Source organism: Schistocerca americana, chromosome 2, assembly GCF_021461395.2.
Source record: "Schistocerca americana isolate TAMUIC-IGC-003095 chromosome 2, iqSchAmer2.1, whole genome shotgun sequence".
In the NCBI taxonomy this organism is placed as follows: domain Eukaryota; kingdom Metazoa; phylum Arthropoda; class Insecta; order Orthoptera; family Acrididae; genus Schistocerca; species Schistocerca americana.
Window position 1 is genome coordinate 295,569,446 of NC_060120.1, and position 10,673 is coordinate 295,580,118.

A 10,673-nucleotide genomic window follows, 5' to 3' on the forward strand; every position below is an offset into this window, starting at 1 on the left:
GAGAGGACAGAACCCTGGGGAACACCAGCCGTGGGATAAAAGATACGGGAGTTTGTGTTGTGGAGGGTGACATAGGAAGGACGGTGCGAGAGGAAGGAAGCGACCAGACGGACAAAATTGATAGGCAGGGCGTAGGTTTGGAGTTTAAAGAGGAGACCGAGATGCCATACACGGTCATAGGCATTTTGGAGGTCAAGGGAAACAAAAATGGTGGAGCAACGGGAGTTGAGCTGGAGGGACAGAAGGTGAACAAGGTTAAGGAGTTGGTCTTCAGCAGAGAAGGAGGGTTGGAAGCCAAACTGGGTAAGGGGGAGGAGGTGGTGTTGAGCAAGGTGCTGATGGATACGGTGGGAGAGGATGGATTCAAAGACCTTACTGAAGACAGAGGTGAGGCAGATGGGACGATAGGAAGAGGCGGCAGAAGGGGGTTTGTTGGGTTTGAGGAATAAGAGGATGCGGGAGGTCTTCCACAGGTCAGGGTAGAAGCCAGTAGAGAGGATGACATTATAGAGATGGGTGAGGACAGTCAGGAAGGAATAGGGGCTTTCTCGAAAGTGACGGTAGGTGACACAGTCGTGACCAGGGGCCGTGTTGCATTTGGACCGGAGGACGAGTTTAATGTGTTGTGCTGTGATGGGAGTGTTTATATCGGAGGGGGGCAACTGCCCCAAGTACTGGAGACTAGGAGCAAGGGGAGCGACCGAGGTATTGGCACATTCCATGATGGTGGGGAAAAGAGAATAATCAAAGTGGGGATCATCGGGGATAGAGAAGACCTCGGAAAGGTGGGAAGCGAAGTGGTTGGCCTTACTGAGGTTGTCAGGAAGGGGGAGATTGTTATGGAGAAGGAGGTAGTGGGGAGCGGAAAGGGAGCCAGTAAGGCGATGGAAGGTGGACCAGTACTTGGAGGAGTTGATAGGGAGGGTGACGTTGAGTCGTGTGCAGGTCTGGCGCCAGTCTCGGCGTTTCGTTGCTGTAATAAGGTTCCATACGTGTCGCTGTATTTGCCGGTGGCGTTGGAGTGTATCCCTGTCATGAGTGCACAGGAAGGAGCAATAGAGGCGGCGGGATTCACGGAGGACAGCCCACGGAGGGAGAGTGGGATGGTGTGGGTGGATGGTTTTAGTAGGAACATGGGCCTCCATGGCGTCAGTAATAACCGTCTGAAGGAAGGACGAGGCGTGGATGATGTCGTCAGGATGGTGATAGGTAAGGGGGTGGCTTTTGACCTGGGTGGAGATGGAGTCCCGGTAGGCATCCCAGTTGGCATGGTGATAGTCATGGACGACCTTGGGAGGGGGTGCAGGGTGCGTACCCGGAGGGGGGCAGTGAGCAGACGTTATGGTGAGAAGGACAGGGAGGTGATTGCTACCTGTGGGGTCAAGGACGGCGACAGTGATACGCCCAAGGAGGTTGGCAGAGGCAATGACAACATCGGGGGTGGTGTCACTTTCGGGTCGGGTGTGCTGGGGAAGAGGAATAAGGTCACCTTGGATTGTGGAGAGGAACTGATGCCACCGCCGAAGGGCAGCAGGAGTGCGGCTATGGATGTTGAGGTCAGCAGCAATCACATAGGTGGAGAAGGTGCGGTCAATGTGCGAGATGAAGTCATAAGGAAGAGGAGCAGTGGAGCGGATATAGATGGTGGCACAGGTAATGGTGAGTGAGGGGAAGAAGACGCTAAGGATAAGGTGTTCATTGGGGTCATTGAGGAGGGGTTGTGGCCGGACGGGGATATGCTTAAGGTGGCTAATCGCGACTCCACCCTGCACACGAGGACCAGGAGTGTCAGTGCAGTGGAGGATATAGGGAGAGGTGCGGATAGATTGTTGGGACTGGAGAAAGGTTTCGTTCAAGAGGAAAGTGTCGACCTGGTGGTGGGAGAGGGTGTGCATGAGGAGGTATTTGTTGGGGCAGAAGGAGCGAATGTTCTGGAAGAGGGTGTGATACTCATGCCGTGCCATGGCGGGAAGGAGGGGGGGAAGAGAGGGAAGGGAAGAGACTTAAACTAGGGTGTTGAGGTGGGTGAAGGTGAAGTGGGCTTGGTTGTGGGAGTAAGTGGCGAAGGTGTTCAGGTGGAAAACGGAGCAAGTGGCAAGGGAGATTTGTTGGAAGGTGTGGGGGCGCTGAAAAGGGTGAATGTTTTGGAGTACAACAGTAAGGAACTGGATGATGTCCTCGGCCGTTGGGGGTGGACGGAGGGAATTGTTGGGATGGACAGGGGGGATCGATAGGATGAACTGGGACTGTAAGCTCAGGGGTGGCTGGAGGGGGTTTAGCTTTACACTTGTGGGAGTAGGTGGGATGTGGGCCATTGCAGGCGTTACAGGAAGGCGGAACAGTGAGGTTGGGGCAGTTCTTAAGAAAGTCGGAGACCTTGCAATGGGGACAGGTGGGGGGGTTTTTGCAGTCGGGAGTCAGGTGGTCATTGTATGTCAGGCACCGCTGGCAACGGTAGGATTGGGGAGGGGATTTGGAGGATTCAACAGGGTGGCAACGGTGGTATATGAGGGCACCCTGGGTGAGGAGACGGTCAATGGATGGGGCGGGCTCAGAGAATACCCGCATGAGGTAGGTGGGACCAGAGGCATTGTGGATACGGCGAGCAGAGCGGATTTCCAAGTCCGGGTGGGAGTTCAGTTCTGCCAACACTTCATCCTCTGTGATCATCGGGCTGAGCTTGGTGATCACAGCGGTGTAGGTGGGGGTGGGGGGGGGCGACAGGGAGGCTGGGGCTGACGAGGAGTGGAAGTGGAAAGGAAGGGTGTCAGAGAGGCGTGGGGGCCAAACATAACTCATAGGAGTTTTCGCAGGAGGTCTGTCTGAAAGGATGGGGACGGGGATTTGATAAGGACTGAGCCCCTGCGGGGAATGAGTTGGGAGATGGGAGCACTAGGTAAGTACTTTCTGATCTCCATGGTGAGGGTACGAGCGTCGAGGAACTTAGGATCAGGAGTTGACAGGACAAAGGTGTGGAGGGTGGGGGCCAAGGTATGGGTGGCAGGAGGAGGGGTGGTGTCCATGGAGATGGCAGGGGGAGGGGGGGTGGTGTTGACTTTTTGTGGGAAGTGGCGGGAGCAGAGTCGGTAATGACGTGCTTTTGGGGTTTTTTGGAGACTGGAGGCTGGGAGGAGGGGAGAGGGACGGGGAGGAGAGGGAGGTGGTGGGTGGCAGATCCCTGTGGCGTAGTGGAGGCGCCGGGAGAAGCAGCCGGTTCAGTGGTGGCGATGGTGGCTCGGCGCGACGTGATGCGTGCGGGAGATGCAGATGACGAAGCGACGTGGTGGGTGAGAGAGGGGAAGCCGACCACCTGAGGGGCGGCAGCAGAGGCGGCAACAGAGTCGTACGTGAGGGCAGGGGTAGTAGTGGGAACTGTTGAGGGTGTGGAGGCTGGAGGAAGGGTGTATCGGTGTGGGTATACCGCAGGGGAGGAGATAGGGGGACGGGTACGTGGGGGAAGGGTAGAGGGGGTGTAAGGAGGGAGGCCAGGGGCGACACTCCAGGAAGTGACTGTGGGAGAGGGGGAGGGAGAGGTGTAGATGACAGTGGAGGTGGGAGTACTCATTGCAGACGAACGGCGACGGACAGACGGACGGGCAGCAGGCGGCGGCGTCGGCGTCAGCGTCGGCGGCGATTGTCGGCGACGAACAGCAGGCAGCAGCAGCGGCGGCGGCGGCGGCAGCGGCAGCGGTTACGGCAACGGCGACGGACAAAGAGCAGACAGGCGGACGGACGGACGGACGGACGGACGAACAGCTACAGCAGCAAGCGGCGGGCAGGCGGGCAGATGGGCAGACCGACAGACAGACAGACACAATCTTCCAAGACAGAGATTCCACCCTGAGAGTAGCCCAGGCTATGCAATCTGACGCTTTCGAAGGAGGGGATCCAACCCTCTAGATGGGTATTTTACTATTAATAGCATATCTTATAATACAGTTTTTGCCAAAAGTGACTCGTAGTACATTTTGTTTATCATCGTCAACTGCAGCGCAATTAGCATTCATCTACCAGCAATTCTCTGTTAAAGCCATTGACGAGCCCAAAATTATCCTCGAAGTTTTCTCTGCTCTTCATCGGCGATCACCGACAGAGTTAATGCAGCTGTTTTACACGTATCCGTTTTGGTAAACAAACTGGATTATTTGACTCCAGATGCAGCCGACAACTGCCGCTAGAGAGCGCTGCAGTCGTAAATCACTACGAGGAGCGCATTCCCTGAAATGTGTGGCAGGTCTCTCAGAGCTCGCATGAGCCACGAGGGATACCATTTGTGGCGTGCTTCGCGGTACCAAACGTCCTGTGTGAGGACGGCTTAAAATTATTTGGTGGAGATGGGTATTGGAACAAATAACAGAAGATGCATACCAGACAAAAGACTGATAACCGAAAAAATAACATGTTGTGGCGCAGAGTGAAGGTAGCTCGCAAGGGCTGAACGGTGTTTTACCCGCATATGCGACTTACAGCGACCGCATACTGACAGGTATCGCTGAGCGGAGGTGGTACGATTGCGTCACTGTGCGGATGATGCAGACTTTTGTGTCTTTGTGAAGGCTATTCAGATCCTATATTTTGAATACAAGATTTTAGTCAGTGCATGTAAAATTGAGGTAAACTTGTGTTCCGAATTACCTCGCTACCGGTGACATTTCTACGTCTCATTTTCAGGGTCTGGTTCGTCTGTGGCAGGGACTGGTAGTTGCCAGGAGGAGGAATGGTAAATATCCAGGAATATGACAGGAACGATCACTCGAAGCAAAAAACTCCAGTAAACATTTGCTTTAAAATGCATACCCTAAGAATTATGAGCACCACTTTGTCTTCTATACTGTGATACAAATCCTTTCTACTACAAGCTCTTCGTCTTCCATATTTTGGAGGACACAGTAATGATCAAAAGAAGAAAAAATTTTGCGGTGAACATGGGCTTTAAAATACGGTTCTTAAGGGCTATGGGAACTTGCCCGTAGGCGGGACTCATTTCTCAGTAGCGAAGGGGAAAACTTGCTCGTAGCTTTCAAGGTATCGACATAAACGCACGTTTACTGGACGATTTTTTCTCGTATTGGTTTTTACTACTACCACTCAAGATATGAAAAGCAAAGAGCTCGCAGCAGAAGAGATTTCCTTCACAGTGTAGAAGATGAAGAACATATAAGATACGCATTTTGGAGCCTCTGCTTACTGCGCTTTCTTGCTACGATTGATGGTCCTGTCATATCCTTAAATATTAACCATTCCTCCTGAGACACCCTGTATTTGAGCGATTATTTTTATTCGTATTTAATTCTTTCGCCACGAACGTTAATTACCATAAGGAAGGAATGTTGTGTCAGCCAACTGACTGAATTGTGTAACCCTTTTTCTTTGCACGTATTTGTACTGTGACTGTTTGCGTATTGTGGATCTGAGGACTAGAATTGGAACGAGCTGCTCACTTCGCTATTGGCTATTTGCTATCGGTGAAATATACTATCAAAAGGAAAAGAATGTAGCTTGTAAATATTTGTACGCTCACCCGCATGGCTTCAAAGCCTTCCAGTCAGAGAATGTGGGCTGTAGACTTATTATGTGCAAATATTTTGTGATCCTCTGAACACATGTGGTACTAGTTGCATGCTGTAAACAGGTGGGACATTGTGTACCGTTGCGTCAGTTGGTGAGGATTCGCGTACGGCTTAGCTCCTCACGGGCTTCACTCGGCAACAGACAGCGCTGGCTTATCTGTGTCTGCACCCAGCGGATGCTCTAGGAGTTTCTTGTTTGCCGGCAGCAGGGTACAGATCACTTCAGTACCACTGCCTCCGTATGTCATTAAATGAAACCTGTTATAATTTAGCCATTCGTGGTAAAATAACGATTAAAATTTATATTTATTGAGGTCACTATTTAATCACAATAAGCTATGATTTCTCTTCAGCTTTCATTTTAGATCGGTCGAGATCGCGCAACAGGAAAGGACTTGAATATGGAAAGCTTCAAATCCTTATCATGCCGTACTAAGTGTTTGAAGGTTTATCTAACTCACTAAGAGTTAATAATCCCTTACTTGTTTAGTTAGTGCTGTGTGTCGAATGAAGTCGATGGCAATGGTATCACCAAATGTTAATTTTAATTTTAATAATAAACAGCCTCAGTTGCACCGTTTACCCAGAATTTACCCAGGTTTCAGTCGGGATAACCCAACATTCTTCAGAATAACAGTAACTACCGTTTGTCCATAGTGGACATCGTCAAGCTAAAACTACAGATCCATAAATTATCGTCAGACTGTAAAAACTTATTTGAAACTGCCTCGGCTCCACTTCGCGTCGATGTGGCAGCCACGAGTGCTGTACTGGACAAACACTAGTTACTGTTATTCTGAAGAATGTTCGGTTATCCCGACTGAAACCTCGGTAAATTATAGGTAAACGGTGCAACTGAGGCTATTGATTATTAAAATTAAAATTAGTATTTTTACAGTTGCTGACAGGGCCGCGAAATGTTGAAGATATTTAAATCAACAAATGTAATCATCTTGTTTTACCGCTGCTTTTGTGGAGAGCTATTCTCTCCGAATAATTCGGCACTAACTTCTTCTGTAATTTTATAGCGGAACCTCTCCAGTTAGGTACACGGACTACAGAGATACCAAGCAGTAAAATAATGAAACAGAGGTATAAAAAAGAAATTTTCCGTTACGCAGCTACTTGTTAAAGGAACTTGAGCTAAACGGATCTGAACCATCAGTGGCAGTCAGTAGTCTCCAGAATCGACTAAGAATACACGTCAAGCAAATATCGCATGTGCTTGTTACCCTAATGGCATAAGAAAAACGGCAGCGTACCACGTATAGCTTAAAATTCCCAGGCGGAAATAGTAAACGGGAAACAATGAAACAGGCATCAATGAACCATGAAAGACAAACTTTTGAAAAACACAACCCTCAGTCGCGAACACAATTAAGTTGTGATCTACGTTTCGATGTCACAAGGGACACCTTCTTCGGACAAAACTAAAACTAAATGTTACAGCATAACTTACCAAAAAATACGAAAGCTGCGGTCATACCTGACAGCGTCAGATAGAAATAAAGTAAAATGCAACAGAGGTGCAAGCCACTAGGGGCTGCCATGTGTCCTCTGCTACAGTCAACAGAGTCAGTACGTTATGCTGTAACATTTAGTTTTAACTTTGTCCGAAGAAGGTGTCCCTTGTGACACCGAAACCTAGGTCAGAAATTAATTGTGTTCGCGACTGAGAGCTGTGTTCTTCAAAATTTTGTATTATACCACAGTCGCTGAATGACAGCCATGTTAAAAAACCTTAACTATGAAAGACGTTAAGTACTTGGATTTTATCAGATAATACCACTGTATTCTTAGTGATATTCGTCACATAGTTTTCTGACCGCCTGGAAGGAGAGGAAACAAGATTAGAGGTCAATATCCTGTCAACGACGTGGTCATTAGAGGTGGAATACCATCTGGAACTTCCTACGAATTACCTTAAATGCTTAGGTAGCTACATAAGTTACCCCAGTGTCAATAATTTACTTCATATTAGGAAGATGACATTTTAGGGTTTATCAGTTCCGTTAGCGTGGCACCTTACATGACAAGAGTTCCTTCGACTTGGGGAGGCCGTAAATAACTACACTTCTCATAATATAATAAAAAAAGGCCTACAACCGTTAGACAACTTCAGTCTTGTGATTCTTTCCAAAACGACTTCATGGATAAAAAAGTTTGTCTTGTCGTCTTTTTAGTTTACAGGCGTTTTTGAGTTTTAGATTCCTTTCTGTCAGCTGCTTCAACATGACATTGTGAAAGTCTGTTTTCTGTCTGCATGTAATTGCCAGTGGATCTACATCGACTTCCGTGAGATGTTTTAGTGTCGTTTAGCCATCGTACATTGAGCACACGTCTCATAGCTTCCATATATTTTTAAATGGAAGGCTTCAATCTGTGCCGATAAATACTACACGTTTCAAAAATGAAAAATTTTCTTTTATTGTCAGTCTGTGAACACACCCATTTTTAAGTTTACACTTATTGCTGTTTGGAGATTTTTGCAATGGACTTCGGTAGCACAAGGAAAACAATGTTTAAAGAAAAAAATTGGCCAGTTGTGAGTATGACTCCCGCACTGAGGGCCCCGTAAAAACTTAATATGTATATACACCATTTTTGCCAGTTATCGACATTAATGCTGGCAAGATATCGATCCCAGAGACTCACTGATTTTCGAGAATGTTTTAATCTCCTAAATGTGACATTAGTCATGCAGGGGGCAGTCGACCATTATTACAATAATCAGCAGTTCTCTATTCAGGCTGACTGGGTCGCAATGGTAGAAGCCAAATATCAGGCAAGGAATGACTTTATTGCTCATATGATTCGTCCGCGAATGTTTGTTTTACGTACAACTTGAAACGCACGTCAACGTTCAGTAATCACTCCTTGATATCTGGTGACGGATAAATCCCAAAATGAGTGATTTGAGCAATAAGGTTATTCATTGCTTGGTCTTTGACTTTTACCCCAGTCAGCATGAATGCAGAAGCATAATCGTTTTAATTTTAAGTTTGACTTTGGATAACAAGTGACAAAAGAAATATTTTTTTTCGATAAATTTACAGTTTTCAAATTTTCTTTTGATTGTACTGTGAGACCTTGCTCCTTGCCAGATTTCATGATTCTGGGTCAACGGTAAGAACCCTATAGGTTTTGAAGAGTGGGTTTGCGTGTAACAAATTTTGGGACATAAATGGCCGTACTTTCGATTGCATTGACTTAGAAGCTTCAGTTTTTTAGACCGCCAAGGAAATATAGGCCTTAGTATATGGCATAAATACATCCACCTGTTCCTAGGAAAAAGAGGTCTTAACGGACGGACGAACAAACAGTCACATAAGAAATGAAAAAAAAATTCTGTGATATAATTACAGATTTACAGTTTTTGGAATTTTTCCTTCGGTTGTACTGGGAAATCCTCCTTTTTGACAAATTTCATGATTCTAGTGCAAGGTTTTGATGAGTGAGCTGGCGAGTATTAAAGTACGCGAAATAAAAGGCCATACTTTGATTGCACTGACAAACTCCCATTTTTTATACCACCAAGGGACCATAGACACCAATATGTGACATAAATTTCAACTTGATACGTATACCCCTTTCTGAGAAAAAAGATTTTTAACGGTCGGACAGACAGACGGCTCACACACTAAAAAGGACTGCGTGATAGAACTATAGTTTTCGTTAGTAATGACAAAGTTTTGGTGGCGAACGCCTTCCACCTTAGACGCAACGACTAGACCTGAGCACATTGCTCAACGAGTCAAGTGCTCAGATTGAGAAAACAGATTTCCAGACTGACATCAAATCTGTGAGAGGTGATGTTGCGAAGGCTGTACAGATAAGCTAGTTTTCTTCTTTAAAAAATGTGGTTAAATATCTGGCCAAGCAATTGTCAAATTAGCTGAACCTTCACCACTCACGATTTGCAAGTAGTAGAACAAACACACAGACCAGAGTTTGCATAATTACAACACAGTCAGCTGAGACGACGTTACGATGACAGGAAAGTATCCATCTGTAGGATTACACGTCAAGTCAAGATCTAGTAGATGTCTGGGCGCAAAAAATGCTGATGTAACAAGAAGCAAGAACACTGCAATGCTTTAGTCACATAATCCAAATGCAGCAAATTAAATTCCCATCCACCATTGCGTCATTTGTAGAATGTTCATACACGAGTTTTCCTAGTTAAAAGGCTCGTCGGTACAATTTTTTCTCCACAAGCAGCGTAGTATTTTCCTGATAACTAGAAGCCCCCCTCACCCCCTCACCCTCTCTCTTAGGAATTTTATCCACCAAGGACAACAGCTTGTCTCACGGTCATTTTGCTAACTCAGTCATTCTAACAACGTTTTTCATCATGGAGGAAAATCTTCAATGAAGTGCAACCAGAAAAGCTGTAATCAACAAAGAGAAATAGCTGTAGAATTTATTTTCATTTAGCTACGTGTATTACTAATTCGTTGTACTCTGTCTCTATATACACAATAAATACTGAATTAAATCATCATAAAAGCGGCTAATATGTTAAATTCTGCTGCGTTCCCAGTTATTCAAAGTCTTGTGACTTTTTTGTCAATGTTTCATTTGGCCTTGGCACCAAAAGCGAACAAATTCAACATCTGTAAAATAAATGAGGCGCGTAAAAGGCATTTACACCATTTTCTTTTCTCTAGAAAACAATTACAAGTGCAATAGTTTTCAACTAGATTTTTTTTCTCGAAACAGTTTTCGGTACCATTTTGCACGACCGTAGGGCCACAGAAGAACAGAAATCTAATATTTATGAGAAATCTGATGACAGGAAGTGCCCAAAAAGAGATAGTGTCCATCAAAACGCTTAACAGTATTAACTGATATAACAGAACACCTTCATTCATTTGAATTTAAAGTCACAGGCAGTGCTGGAGATAAAAAAAATACTAAGTATCTCCTCTTTATTGCAAACTGTTTGCATAATAATTTCACTATTACATTGCTAACTGTAGGTGCTGTTGACTATACGCTGTAAAATTGGGGGTTTGTAGACAATATATGTTATTAGTTATTGTGCTTTCAACAATGGTTTCAATCTCCATTCTTTATGATGTCAGCTTCTCAACGTTTTAG